Consider the following 15,976-nt stretch of genomic DNA (forward strand, 5'->3'; position numbering starts at 1 on the left):
TAGGCCTAAATGCGATCCAAGGAAGCCCTTCACAGCTTCCTCAAAGACAGTGTTATTGGACTGCTCCACGAAACATAAGTGTAACTCTGTGAGATGAATTCACACATCACCAAGAAGTTTCTAAGAAAGCTTCTTTCCAGTTTTCATCTGTGGATATTTCCTTTGCCACCGTAAGGTTCCTTGCGCTACGAAATACCAAATTGCAGTTTTCCAGAAAAGTGTGTTAACAAACTGATCACTAAAGAGAAACGTGTAACTCTGTGAGTTGCATTCACACATGGCAATGGAGTTTCTCAGAAAGCTTCTCTTTAGTTGTTATGTGAGGATAATTCCTTTTCTACCCTAGCCCTCAATGAGCTCCCAAATATACCCTTGCAGAATCCAAGAGAACAGTGTTAACAAAGTGTTCCAGGAAGGGAAGGGTGGAACTCTGTGTGATGAAGTCACACATCAGAAAGCAATCTCTCAGAAAGTTTCTCTGTAGTTATTATGTGAGGACATTTCCTTTTTCACCAAGGGCCCCTAAGGGCTACCAATTATCACTTTCCAGATTGGACGAAAAGAGTGTTAGCAAACTCTTTCTTGAGGCATAGGTTGTAACTCTGTGAGATGAATTCACAGATCAGAAAGAAGTTTCTCAGAAAGCTTCTTTCACATTTTGAACGGATGAAATTTCCTTTATCAGTGTAGGCTTCAATGCGATCCAAGGAAGCCCTTCTCATCTTCCTCAAAGACAGTGTTAATTTACTGCTCCACGAAACATAAGTGTAACTCTGTGAGATGAATTCACACATTACCAAGAAGTTTCTAAGAAAGCTTCCTTCTACTTTTCATCTGTGGATATTTCCTTTGTCACCGTAAGGTTCATTGCGCTATGAAATACCAACTTGCAGATTTCCAGAAAACTGTGTTAACAAACTGATCACTGCGGAGAAACGTGTAACTCTGTGGGTTGCATTCACACATGGCAATGCAGTTTCTCAGACAGCTTCTCTTTAGTTGTTATGTGAGGATAATTCCTTTTTCAACATAGCCCTCAATGAGCTCCCAAATAAACCTTTGCAGAATCCACGAGAACAGTGTTAGCAAACTGTTCCAAGAAGGGAAGCGTGGAACTCTGTGTGATGAAGTCACACATCAGAAAGCAATCTCCCAGAAAGTTTCTCTGTAGTAGTTATGTGAGGACATTTCCTTTTTCACCATGGGCCCCTATGGGCTACCAAATATCACTTTCCAGATTCCACGAAAAGGGTGTTAGCAAACTGCTTCTGGAGGCATACGTTGTAACTCTGTGAGATGAATTCACAGATCAGAAAGAAGTTTCTCAGAAAGCTTCTTTCACGTTTTGAACGGATGAAATTTCCTTTATCAGCGTAGGCCTCAATGCGACCAAGGAAGCCCTTCTCAGCTTCCTCAAAGACAGTGTTAATGGACTGCTCCACGAAACATAAGTGTAACTCTGTGAGATGAATTCACACATCACCAGGAAGTTTCTGAGAAAGCCTCTTTCTAGTTGTCATCTGTGGATATTTCCATTGTCACCGTAAGGTTCATTGCGCTATAAAATACCATATTGCACATTTCCAGAATACTGTGTTAACAAACTGATCACTGAAGACAAACGTGTAACTCTGTGAGTTGCATTCACACATGGCAATGCAGTTTCTCAAAAAGCTTCTCTTTAGCTGTTATGTGAGGATAATTCCTTTTTCACCCTAGCCGTCAATGAGTTCCCAAATATAACTTTGCAGAATCCACGAGAACAGTGTTAGCAAACTGTTCCAAGAAGGGAAGGGGGGAACTCTGTGTGATGAAGTCACACATCAGAAAGCAATCTCTCAGTAAGTTTCTCTGTAGTTATTATGTGAAGATATTTCCTTTTTCACCATGGGCCCCTTTGGGCTACCAAATATCACTTTCAAGATTCCACGAAAAGAGTGTTAGCAAACTGCTTCTTGAGGCATAGGTTGTAAATCTGTGAGATGAATTCACAGATCAGAAAAAGTTTCTCAGAAAGCTTCTTTCACGTTTTGAACGGATGAAATTTCCGTTATCAGCGTAGGCCTCAATGCGATCCAAGACGCCCTTCTCAGCTTCCTCAAGGACAGTGTTAATGGACTGCTCCACGAAACATAAGTGTAACTCTGTGAGATGAATTCACACATCAACAAGAAGTTTCTAAGAAAGCTTCTTTCTAGTTTTCATCTGTGGATATTTCCTTTGTCACCGTAAGGTTCATTGCGCTATGAAATTCCAAATTGCAGATATCCAGAAAACTGTGTTAACAAACTGATCACTGAAGAGAAACGTGTAACTCAGTGAGTTGCATTCACACATGGCAATGCATTTTCTCAGAAAGCTTCTCGTTAGTTATTATGTGAGGATAATTCCTTTTTCACCCTAGTCCTCAATGAGCTCCCAAATATACCTTTGCAGAATCCATGAGAACAGTGTTAGCAAACTGTTCCATGAAGCGAAGGTTGGAACTGTGTGTGATGAAGTCACACATTCGAAAGCAATCTCTCAGAAAGTATCTCTGTAGTTATTATGTGAGGACATTTCCTTTTTCACCATGGGCCCCTATGGGCTATCAAATATCACTTTCCAGATTCCACGAAAGAGTGTTAGCAAAGTGCTTCTTGAGGCATATTTTGTAACTCTGTGAGATGAATTCACATTTCAGAAAGAAGTTTCTCAGAAAGCTTCTTTCACCTTTTGAACGAATGAAATTTCCTTTATTAGCGTAGGCCTCAATGCGATCCAAGGAAGCCCTTCTCAGCTTCCTCAAAGACAGTGTGAATGGACTGCTCCACGAAACATAAGTGTAACTCTCTGAGATGAATTCAAACATCACCAAGAAGTTTGTAAAAAAGCTTTCTTCCAGTTTTTATCTGTATATATTTCCTTGGTCACCGTAAAGTTCATTGCGCTATGAAATACCAAATTGCAGATTTCCAGAGAAATGTGTTAACAAACTGATCACTGAACAGAAACGTGTAACTCTGTGAGTTGCATTCACACATGGCAATGCGGTTTCTCAGAAAGCTTCTCTTTAGTTATTATGTGAGGATAATTCCTTTTTCACCCTAGCCCTCAATGAGCTCCCAAATACACCTTTGCAGAATGCACGAGAACAGTGTTAGCAAACTGTTCCAAGAAGGGAAGGGTGGAACTCTGTGTGATGAAGTCACACATCAGAAAGCAATCTCTCAGGATGTTTCCTTGTAGTTATTATGTGAGGACATTTCCTTTTTCACCATGGGCCACTATGTGCTACCAAATATCACTTTCCAGATTCCACGAAAAGAGTGTTAGCTAACTGATACTTGAGGCATAGGTTGTAACTCTGTGAGATGAATTCACAGGTCTGAAAGAAGTTTCCCAGAAAGCTGCTTTCACGTTTTGAACGGATGAAATTTCCTTTATCAGCGTAGCCCTCAGTGCGATCCAAGGAAGCCCTTCTCAGCTTCCTCAAAGACGGTGTTAATGGACTGCTCCACGAAACATAAGTGTAACTCTGTGAGATGAATTCACACATCACCAAGAAGTTTCTAAGAAAGCTTCTTTCTAGTTTTCATCTGTGGATATTCCCTTTGTCACCGTAAGGTTCATTGCGCTATGAAATACCAAATTACAGATTTGCAGAAAACTGTGTTAACAAACTGATCTCTGAAGAGAAACGTGTAACTCTGTGAGTTGCATTCACACATGGCAATGCAGTTTCTCAAAAATCTTCTCTTTAGTTATTATGTGAGGATAATTCCTTTTACACCCCAGCCCTCCATGAGCTCCCAAATATACCTTTGCAGAATCCACGAGAACAGTGTTACCAAACTGTTCCAAGAAGGGGAGGGTGGAACTCTATGTGATGAAGTCACACATCCGAAAGCAATCTCTCAGAAAGTTTCTCTGTAGTTATTATGTGAGGACATTTCCTTTTTCACCATGCGCCCCTATGGGCTACCAAATATCACTTACCAGATTCCACGAAAAGAGTGTTAGCAAACTGCTTCTTGAGGCATAGGTTGTAACTCTGTGAGATGAATTCACAGATCATAAAGAAGTTTCTCAGAAAGCTTCTTTCACGTTTTGAATGGATGATATTTCCTTCATCAGCCTAGGCCTCAATGTGATCCAAGGAGCCCTTCTCAGCTTCCTCAAAGACAGTGTTAATGGACTGCTACAGGAAACATAACTGTAGCTCTGTGAGATGAATTCACACATCACCAAGAAGTTTCTAAAAATGCTTCTTTCCAGTTTTCATCTGTGGATATTTCCTTTGTCACCTTAAGTTTCATTGCGCTATGAAATAGCAAATTGCAGATATCCAGAAAACTGTGTTAACAAACTGATCACTGAAGAGAAACCTGTAACTCTGTGAGTTGCATTCACACATGGCAATGCAGTTTCTCAGAAAGTTTCTCTTTAGTTATTATGTGAGGATAATTCCTTTTTCACCCTAGCCCTCAATTGGCTCCCAAGTATACCTTTGCAGAATCCACGAGAACAGTGTTAGCAAACTGTTCCAGAAGGGGAGGGTGGAACTCTGTGTGATGAAGTCACATAACAGAAAGCAATCTCTCAGAAATTTTCTCTGTAGTTATTATGTGAGGACATTTCCTTTTTCACCATGGGCCCCTATGGGCTACCAAATATCACTTTCCTGATTCCACGAAAAGAGTGTTAGCCACCTGCTTCTTGAGGCATAGGTTGTAACACTGTGAGATGAATTCAGAGATCAGAAAGAAGTTTCTCAGAAAGCTTCTTTCACGTTTTGAACGGATGAAATTTCCTTTATCAGCGTAGCCCTCAATGTGATCCAAGGAAGCCCTTCTCAGATTCCTCAAAGAGAGTGTTAATGGACTGCTCCACGAAACATAAGTGTAACTCTGTGAGATGAATTCACAAATCACCAAGAAGTTTCTAAGAAAGCTTCTTTCTAGTTTTCATCTTTGGATATTTCCTTTGTCACCGTAAGGTTCATTCCGCTATGAAATACCAAATTGCAGATTTCCAGAAATCTGTGTTAGCAAACTGATCACTGAAGAGAAACGTGTAACTCTGTGAGTTGCATTCACACATGGCAATGCGGTTTCTCAGAAAGCTTCTCTTTAGTTATTATGTGAGGATAATTCCTTTTTCACCCTAGCCCTCAATGAGCTCCCAAATACACCTTTGCAGAATGCACGAGAACAGTGTTAGCAAACTGTTCCAAGAAGGGAAGGGTGGAACTCTGTGTGATGAAGTCACACATCAGAAAGCAATCTCTCAGAATGTTTCCTTGTAGTTATTATGTGAGGACATTTCCTTTTTCACCATGGGCCACTATGTGCTACCAAATATCACTTTCCAGATTCCAAGAAAAGAGTGTTAGCAAACTGCTTCTTGAGGCATAGGTTGTAACTCTGTGAGATGAATTCACAGATCAGAAAGAAGTTTCTCAGAAAGCTTCTTTCACGTTTTGAACGGATCAAATTTCCTTTATCAGCGTAGCCCTCAATGCGTTCCAAGGAAGCCCTTCTCAGCTTCCTCAAAGACAGTGTTAATGGACTACTCCACGAAACATAAGTGTAACTCGGTGAGATGAATTCACACATCACCAAGAGGTTTGCAAGAAACCTTCTTTCCAGTTTTCATCTGTCTATATTTAATTTGTCACTGTAAGGTTCATTGCGCAATGAAACACCAAATGGCAGATTTCCAGAAAACTGTGTCAACAAACGGATCACTGAAGAGAAACGTGTAACTCTGTGAGTTGCATTCTCACAAGCAATGCAGTTTCTCAGAAAGCTTCTCTTCAGTTATTCTGTGAGGATAATTCCTTTTTCACCCTAACCCTCAATGAGCTCCCAAATGTACCTTTGCAGAATCCACGAGAACAGTGTTAGCAAACTGTTCCAAGAAGGGAAGGGTGGAACTCTGTGTGATGAAGTCACACATCAGAAAGCAATCTCTCAGAAAGTTTCTCGGTAGTTACGATGTAAGCACATTTCCTTTTTCACCATGGGCCCCTATGGGCTACCAAATATCACTTTCCAGATTCCACGAAAAGAGTGTTAGCAAACTGCTTCTTGAGGCATAGGTTGTAACTCTGTGAGATGAATTCACAGATCTGAAAGAAGTTTCCCCGAAAGCTGCTTTCACGTTTTGAACGTATGAAATTTCCTTTATCACTGTAGCCCTCAGTGCGATCCAAGGAAGCCCTTCTCAGCTTCCTCAAAGACGTTGTTAATGGACTGCTCCACGAAACATAAGTGTAACTCTGTGAGATGAATTCACACATCACCAAGAAGTTTCTAGGAAAGCTTCTTTCTAGTTTTCACCTGTGGACATTTCCTTTTACAAGGTAAGGTTCATTGCGCTATGAAATACCAAATTGGAGATTTCCAGAAAACTGTGCTAACAAACTGATCACTGAAGAGAAACTTGTAACTCTGTGAGTTGCATTCACACATGGCAATGCAGTTCCTCAAAAAGCTTCTCTTTAGTTTTTATGTGAGGATAATTCCTTTTTCACCCTAGCCCTCATTGAGCTCCCAAATATGCCTTTGCAGAATCCACGAGAACAGTGTAAGTAAACTGTCCCAAGAAGGGATGGGTGGAACTCTGTGTGATGAAGTCACACATCAGAAAGCAATCTCTCAGAAAGTTTCTCTGTAGTTATGATGTGAGGACATTTACTTTTTCACCATGGGCCCCTAGGGGCTACCAAATATCACTTTCCAGATTCCACGAAAAGAGTGTTAGCAAACTGCTTCTTGAGGCATTGGTTGTAACTCTGTGAGATGAATTCACAGATCAGAAAGAAGTTTCTCAGAAAGCTTCTTTCACGTTTTGAACGGATGAAATTTCCTTTATCAGCGTAGGCCTCAATGCGATCCAAGGAAGCCCTTCTCAGCTTCCTCAAAGACAGTGTTAATGGACTGCTCCACGATACATAAGTGTAACGCTCTGCGATGAATTCACAAATCACCAAGAATTTTTTAGGAAAGCTTCTTTCTTGTTTTCATCTGAGGATATTTCCTTTGTCACCGTAAGCTTCATTCCGTTATGAAACACCAAATTGCAGATTTCCAGAAAACTGTGTTAACAAACTGATCAAAGAAGAGATACATGTAACTCTGTGAGTTGCATTCACACATGGCAATGCAGTTTCTCAGAAACTTCTCTTTAGTTATTCTGTGAGGATAATTCCTTTTTCACTCTAGCCCACAATGAGCTCCCAAATATACCTTTGCAGAATCCACGAGTACAGTGTTAGCAAACTGTTCCAAGAAGAGAAGGGTGGAACTCTGTGTGATGAAGTCACACATCAGAAAGCAATCTCTCAGAAAGTTTCTCTGTAGTAATTATATGAGGACATTTCCTTTTTCACCATGGGCCCCTAGGGGCTACCAAATATCACTTTCCAGATTCCACGAAAAGAGTGTTAGCAAACTGTTTCTTGAGGCATAGGTTGTAACTCTGTGAGATGAATTCACAGATCAGAAAGAAGTTTCTCAGAAAGCTTCTTTCACGTTTTGAAGAGATGAAATTTCCTTTATCAGCATAGGCCTCAATGCGATCCAAGGAAGCCCTTCTCAGCTTCCTCAAAGACAGTGTTAATGGACTGCTCCACGAAATGTAAGTGCAACTCTGTGAGATGAATTCACAAATCACCAAGAAGTTTCTAAGAAAGCTTCTGTCTAGTTTTCATCTGCGGATATTTTCTTTGTCAACGTAACGTTCATTGCTCTATGAAATACCAAATTGCAGATTTGCAGAAAACTGTGTTAACAAACTGATCACTGAAGAGAGACGTGTAACTCTGTGAGTTGCATTCACACCTGGCAATGCAGTTTCTCAGAAAGCTTCTCTTTAGTTATTATGTGAGGATAATTCCTTTTTCACCCTAGCCCTCAATGAGCTCCCAAATATACCTTTGCAGAATCCACGAGAAGAGTGTTAGCAAACTGCTTCTTGAGGCATAGTTTGTAACTCAGTGAGATGAATTCACAGATCAGAAAGAAGTTTCTCAGAAAGCTCATGTCAGGTTTGGAACAGATGATATTTCCTTTATCAGCGTAGGCCTCAATGCAATCCAAGGAAGCCCTTCTCAGCTTCCTCAAAGACAGTGTTAATGGACTCTCCACGAAACATAAGTGTAACTCTGTGAGATGAATACACACATCACCAAGATGTTTTTAGGAAAGCTTCTTTCTAGTTTTCATCTGTGAATATTTCCTTTGTCACTGTAAGTTTCATTGCTCTATGAAATACCAAATTGCAGATTTCCAGAAATCGGTGTTAACAAACTGATTACTGAAGAGAAACGTGTAACTCTGTGAGTTGCATTCACACATGGCAATGCAGTTTCTCAGAAAGCTTCTCTTCAGTTGTTATGTGAGGATAATTCCTTTTTCACCCTAGCCCTCAATGAGCTCCCAAATATACCTTTGCAGAATCCACGAGAACAGTGTTACCAAACTGTTCCAAGAAGGGAAGGGTGGAACTCTGTGTGATGAAGTCACACATCAGAAAGCCATCTCTCAGAAAGTTTCTCTGTAGGTACTATGTGAGGATATTTACTTTTTCACCATGGGCCCCTATGGGCTACCAAGTATCACTTTCCAGATTACACGAAAAGAGTGTTAGCAAACTGTTTCTAAGGCATAGGTTGTAACTCTGTGAGATGAATTCACAGATCAGAAAGAAGTTTCTCAGAAAGCTTCTTTCACGTTTTGAACGGATGAAATTTCCTTTATCAGCGTAGGCCTCAATCTGATCCAAGGAAGCCCTTCTCAGCCTCCTCAAAGACAGTGCTAACGGACTGCTCCACGAAACATAAGTGCAACTCTGTGAGATGAATTCACACATCACCAAGAAGTTTCTAAGAAAGGTTCCTTCTAGTTTTCATCTGTGGATATTTCCTTTGTCACCGTAAGGTTCATTGCGCTATGAAATACCAAATTGCAGATTTCCAGAAAACTGTGTTAACAAACTGACACTGAAGAGAAACGTGTAAATCTGTGAGTTGCATTCACACATGGCAATGCAGTTTCTCAGAAAGCATCTCTTTAGTTATTCTGTGGGGATAATTCCTTTTTCACCCTAGCCCTCAATGACCTCCTATTATACCTTTGCAGAATCCACGATAAGAGTGTTAGGAAACTGTTCCCGAAGGGAAGGGTGGAACTCTGTGTGATGAAGTCACATAACAGAAAGCAATCTCTCAGAAAGTTTTTCTATAGTTATTATGTGAGGACATTTCCTTTTTCACCATGGGCCCCTATGGGCTACCAAATATCACTTTCCGGATTCGACGAAAAGAGTGTTAGCAAACTGCTTCTTTAGGCATAGGTTGTAACTCTGTGATATGAATTCACAGATCAGAAAGAAGTTTCTCAGAGAGGTTCTTTCACGCTTTGAACGGATGAAATTCCCTTTATCAGCGTAGGCCTCAATGCGATACAAGGAAGCCCTTCTCAGATTCCTCAAAGACAGTGTTAATGCACTGCTCCACGAAACAAAAGTGTAACTCTGTGAGATGAGTTCACACATCACCAAGAAGATTCTAAGAAAGCTTCTTTCTAGTTTTCATCTGTGGATATTTAATTTGTCACCGTAAGGTTCATTCCGCTATGAAATACCAAATTGCAGATTTAAAGAAATCTGTGTTAAAAAACTGATCACTGAAGAGAAACCTGTAACTCTGTGAGTTGTATTCACACATGGCAATGCAGTTTCTCCGAAAACTTCTCTTTAGTTATTATGTGAGGATAATTGCTTTTTCACCCTAGCCCTCAATGAGCTCCCAAATACACCTTTGCAGAATCCACGAGAACAGTGTTAGCAAACTGTTCCAAGAAGGGAAGGGTGGAACTCTGTGTGATGAAGTCACACATCAGAAAGCAATCTCTCAGAAAGTTTCTCTGTAGTTAATATGTGAGGACATTTCCTTTCTCACCATGGGGCCCTATGGGCTACCAAATATCACTTTCCGGATTCCACGAAAAGAGTGTTAGCAAACTGCTTCTTGAGGCATAGGTTGTAACTCTGTGAGATGAATTCACAGATCAGAAAGAAGTTTCTCAGAGAGCTTCTTTCACGCTTTGAACGGATGAAATTTCCTTTTTCAGCGTAGGCCTCAATGCGATACAAGGAATCCCTTCTCAGCTTCCTCAAAGACAGTGTTAATGCACTGCTCCACGATACATAAGTGTAACTCTGTGAGATGAATTCACACATCACGAAGAAGTTTCTAGGAAAGCTTCTTTCTAGTTTTAATCTGTGGATTTTTCCTTTCTCAAGGTAAGGTTCATTGCGTTATGAAATACCAAATTGCAGATTTCCAGAAAACTGTGTTAACAAACTGATCACAGAAGAGATACATGTAACTCTGTGAGTTGCATTCACACATGGCAATGCAGTTTCTCAGAAACTTCTCTTTAGTTATTCTGTGAGGATAATTCCTTTTTCACCCTAGCCCACAATGAGCTCCCAAATATACCTTTGCAGAATCCACGAGTACAGTGTTTGCAAACTGTTCCAAGAAGAGAAGGGTGGAACTCTGTGTGATGAAGTCACACATCAGAAAGCAATCTCTCAGAAAGTTTCTCTGTAGTTATTATATGAGGACATTTCCTTTTTCACCATGGGCCCCTATGGGCTACCAAATATCACTTTCCAGATTCCACGAAAAGAGTGTTAGCAAACTGCTTCTTGAGGCATAGGTTGTAACTCAGTGAGATGAATTCACAGATCAGAAAGAAGTTTCTCAGAAAGCTTCTTTCACGTTTTGAAGGGATGAAATTTCCTTTATCAGCATAGGCCTCAATGCGATCCAAGGAAGCCCTTCTCAGCTTCCTCAAAGACAGTGTTAATGGACTGCTCCACGAAATGTAAGTGCAACTCTGTGAGATGAATTCACAAATCACCAAGAAGTTTCTAAGAAAGCTTCTGTCTAGTTTTCATCTGCGGATATTTTCTTTGTCAACGTAACGTTCATTGCTCTATGAAATACCAAATTGCAGATTTGCAGAAAACTGTGTTAACAAACTGATCACTGAAGAGAGACGTGTAACTCTGTGAGTTGCATTCACACCTGGCAATGCAGTTTCTCAGAAAGCTTCTCTTTAGTTATTATGTGAGGATAATTCCTTTTTCACCCTAGCCCTCAATGAGCTCCCAAATATACCTTTGCAGAATCCACGAGAAGAGTGTTAGCAAACTGCTTCTTGAGGCATAGTTTGTAACTCTGTGAGATGAATTCACAGATCAGAAAGAAGTTTCTCAGAAAGCTCATGTCAGGTTTGGAACAGATGATATTTCCTTTATCAGCGTAGGCCTCAATGCAATCCAAGGAAGCCCTTCTCAGCTTCCTCAAAGACAGTGTTAATGGACTCTCCACGAAACATAAGTGTAACTCTGTGAGATGAATACACACATCACCAAGGTGTTTTTAGGAAAGCTTCTTTCTAGTTTTCATCTGTGGATATTTCCATTGTCACTGTAAGTTTCATTGCGCTATGAATTACCAAATTGCAGATTTCCAGAAATCGGTGTTAACAAACTGATTACTGAAGAGAAACGTGTAACTCTGTGAGTTGCATTCACACATGGCAATGCAGTTTCTCAGAAAGCTTCTCTTTTTTTATTATGTGAGGAAAATTACTTTTTCACCCTAGCCCTCAATGAGCTCCCAAATATACCTTTGCAGAATCCACGAAAACAGTGTTAGCAAACTGTTCCAAGAAGGGAAGGGTGAAACTCTGAGTGATGAAGTCACACATCGAAAGCAATCTCTCAGAAAGTTTCTCTGTAGTTACTATGTGAGGACATTTCCTTTTTCACCATGGGCCCCTAAGGGCTACCAAATATCACTTTGCAGATTCCAGGAGAAGAGAGATAGCAAACTGCTTCTTGTGGCATAGTATGTAACTCTGTGAGATGAATTCACAGATCAGACAGATGTTTCTCAGAAAGCTTCTTTCACGTTTTGAACGGATGAAATTTCCTTTATCAGCGTAGGCCTCAATGCGATCCAAGGAAGCCCTTCTCAGCTTCCTCAAAGACAGTGTTAATGGACTGCTCCACAATACATAATGCAAATCTGTGAGATGAATTCACACATCTCCAAGAAGTTTCTAAGAAAGCTTCTTTCTAGTTTTCATCTGTCCATATTTCCTTTGTCACCGTAAGGTTCATTGCGCTATGAAATACCAAATTGCAGATTTCCAGAAAACTGTGTTAACAAACTGATCACTGACGAGAAACGTGTAACTCTGTGAGTTGCATTCACACATGGCAATGCAGATTCTCGGAAAGCTTCTCTTTAGTTATTCTGTTATGATAATTGCTTTTTCACCCTAGCCCTCAATGAGCTCCCAAATATAACTTTGCAGAATCCACGAGAACAGTGTTAGCAACCTGTTCCAAGAAGGGAAGGGTGGAACTCTGTGTGATGAAGTCACACATCAGAAAGCAATCTCTCAGAAGGTATCTCTGTAGTTATTATGTGAGGACAATTACTTTTTCACCATGAGGCACTAGGGGCTACCAAATATAACTTTCCAGATTCCACGAAAAGAGTGTTAGCAAACTGCTTCTTGAGGCATATATTGTAACTCTGTGAGATGAATTCACAGATCAGAAAGAAATTTCTCAGAAAGCTTCTTTCACGTTTTGAACGGATGAAATTTCCTTTATCAGCGTAGGCCTCAATGCGATCCAAGGAAGCTATTTTCAGCTTCCTCAAAGACGGTGTTAATGGACTGCTCCACGGAAATTAAGTGTAACTCTTTGAGATGAATTCACACATCACCAAAAGTTTCTAAGAAAGCTTCTTTCCAATTTTCATCTGTGGATATGTCCTTTGTCACCGTAAGGTTCATTGCGCTATGAAATACCAAATTACAGATTTCCAGAAAACTGTGTTAACAAAGTGATCACTGAAGAGAAACGTGTAACTCTGTGAGTTGCATTCACACATGGCAATGCAGTTTCACAGAAAGCATCTCTTTAGTTGTTATGTGAGGATAATTCCTTTTTCACCCTAGCCCTCAATGAGCTCCCAAATATACCTTTGCAGAATCCACAAGAACAGTGTTAGCAAACTGTTCCAAGAAGGGAAGGGTGGAACTCTGAGTGATGAAGTCACACATCAGAAAGCAATCTCTCAGAAAGTTTCTCTGTAGTTATGATGTGAGGACATTTCCTTTTTCACCATGGGCCCCTAAGGGCTACCAAATATCAATTTCCAGATTCCACGAAAAGAGTGTTATCAAACTGCTTCTTGAGGCATAGTTTGTAACTCTGTGAGATGAATTCACAGATCAGAAAGAAGTTTCTCAGAAAGCTTCTTTCACGTTTTGAACGGGTGAAATTTACTTTATCAGGGTAGGCCTCAATGCGATCCAAGGAAGCCCTTCTCAGCTTCCTCAAAGACAGTTTTAATGGAATGCTCCACGAAACATAAGTGTACCTCTGTGAGATGAATTCACACATCACCAAGAAGTTTCTAAGAAAGCTTCTTTCTAGTTTTCATCCGTGGATATTTCCTTTGTCACCATCAGGTTCATTGCGCTATGAAATACCAAATTACAGATTTCCAGAAAACTGCGTCAACAAACTGATCACTGAAGAGAAACGTGTAACTCTGTGAGTTGCATTCACACATGGCAATGCAATTTCCCAGAAAGCTTCTCTTTAGTTGTTTTGTGAGGATAATTCCTTTTTCACCCTAGCCCTCAAAGAGCTCCCAAAAATACCTTTGCAGAATCCACGAGAACAGTGTTAGGAAACTGTTCCAAGAAGGGAAAGGTGGAAGTCTGTGTGATGAAGTCACACATCAGAAAGCAATCTCTCAGAAGGTATCTCTGTAGTTATTATGTGAGGACAATTCCTTTTTCACCATGAGCCACTAGGGGCTACCAAATATCACTTTACAGATTCCACGAAAAGTGTGTTAGCAAACTGCATCTTGAGGCATAGGTTGTAACTCTGTGAGATGAATTCACAGAACAGAAAGAAGTTTCTCAGAAAGCTTCTTTCACGTTTTGAACGGATGAAATTTCCTTTATCAGCGTAGGCCTCAATGCGATCCAAGGAAACCCTTCTCAGCTTCCTCAAAGACAGTGTTAATGGACTGCTCCACGGAAATTAAGTGTAACTCTTTGAGATGAATTCACACATCACCAAAAGTTTCTAAGAAAGCTTCTTTCCTGTTTTCATCTGTGGATATTACCTTTGTCACCGCAAGGTTCATTGCGCTATGAAATACCAAATTGCAGATATCCAGAAAACTGTGTTAACAAACTGATCACTGAAGAGAAACGTGAAACTCTGTGGGTTGCATTCACACATGGCAATGCAGTTTCTCAGAAAGCTTCTCTTTAGTTGTTATGTGAGGATAATTCCTTTTTCAACCTAGCCCTCAATGAGCTCCCAAATAAACCTTTGCAGAATCCACGAGAACAGTGTTAGCAAACTGTTCCAAGAAGGGAAGGGTGGAACTCTTTGTGATGAAGTCACACATCAGAAAGCAATGTCTCAGAAAGTTTCTCTGTATTTATTATGTGAGGACATTTCCTTCTTCACCATGGGCCCCTATGGGCTCCCAAATATCACTTTCCACATTCCATGAAAAGAGTGTTAGCAAACTGCGTCTTGAGGCATAGTTTGTAACTCTGTGAGATGAATTCACAGATCAGAAAGAAGTTTCTCAGAAAGCTTCTTTCACGTTTTGAAGGGATGAAATTTCCTTTATCAGCGTAGGCCTCAATGCAATCCAAGGAAGCCCTTCTCAGCTTCCTCAAAGACAGTGTTAATGGACTGCTCCACAAAACATAAGTGTAACTCTGTGAGATGAATTCACACATCACCAAGAAGTTTCTAAGAAAGCTTCTTTCTAGTTTTCATCTGTGGATATTTCCTTTCTCACCGTAAGGTTCAGTGCGCTATGAAATACCAAACTGCAGATTTCCAGAAAACGGTGTTAACAAACTGATCATTGAAGTGAAAGGTGTAACTCTGTGAATTGCATTCACACATGGCAATGCAGTTTCTCAGAAAGCTTCTCTTTAGTTGTTATGTGAGGATAATTCGTTTTTCACCCTAGACCTCAATGAGCTCCCAAATAGATCTTTGCAGATTCCACGAGAAAAGTGTTATCAAACTGTTCCAAGAAGTGAAGGGTGGAACTCTGTGTGAGGAAGTCACACATCAGAAAGCAATGTCTCAGAAAGTTTCTCTGTAGTAATTATGTGAGGACATTTCCTTTTTCACCATGGGCCCCTATGGGCTACCAAATATCACTTTCCAGATTCCACGAAAGGAGTGTTAACAAACTGCTTCTTGAGGCATAGGTTGTAACTCTGTGAGATGAATTCACAGATCAGAAAGAAGTTTCTCAGAAAGCTTCTTTCACGTTTTGAAGGGATGAAATTTCCTTTAACAGCGTAGGCCTCAATGCGATCCAAGGAAGCCCTTCTCAGCTTCCTCAAAGACAGTGTGAATGGACTGCTCCACGAACCATAAGTGTAACTTTGTGAGATGAATTCACACATCACCAAGAAGTTTCTAAGAAAGATTCTTTCTTGTTTTCATCTGTGGATATATCCTTTTTCACCGTAAGGTTCATTGCGCTATGAAATACCAAATTGCAGATTTCCAGAAAACGGTGTTAACAAACTGATCTCTGAAGAGATACTTGTAACTCTGTGAGTTGCAGTCACACATGGCAATGCAGTTTCTCAAAAAGCTTCTCTTTAGTTATTATGTGAGGACAATTCCTTTTTCACCCTAGTCCTCAATCAGCTCCGAAATAAACCTTTGCAGAATCCACGAGAACAGTGATAGCAAAGTGTTCCAAGAAGGGAAGTGTGGAAATCAATGTGATGAAGTCACACATCAGAAAGCAATCTCTCAGAAAGTTTCTCTGTAGTTATGATGTGAGGACATTTCCTTCTTCACCATGGGCCCCTATGGGCTCCCAGAT

The sequence above is a fragment of the Rhinopithecus roxellana genome, chromosome 5, assembly GCF_007565055.1.
Source record: "Rhinopithecus roxellana isolate Shanxi Qingling chromosome 5, ASM756505v1, whole genome shotgun sequence".
Lineage (NCBI taxonomy): Eukaryota > Metazoa > Chordata > Mammalia > Primates > Cercopithecidae > Rhinopithecus > Rhinopithecus roxellana.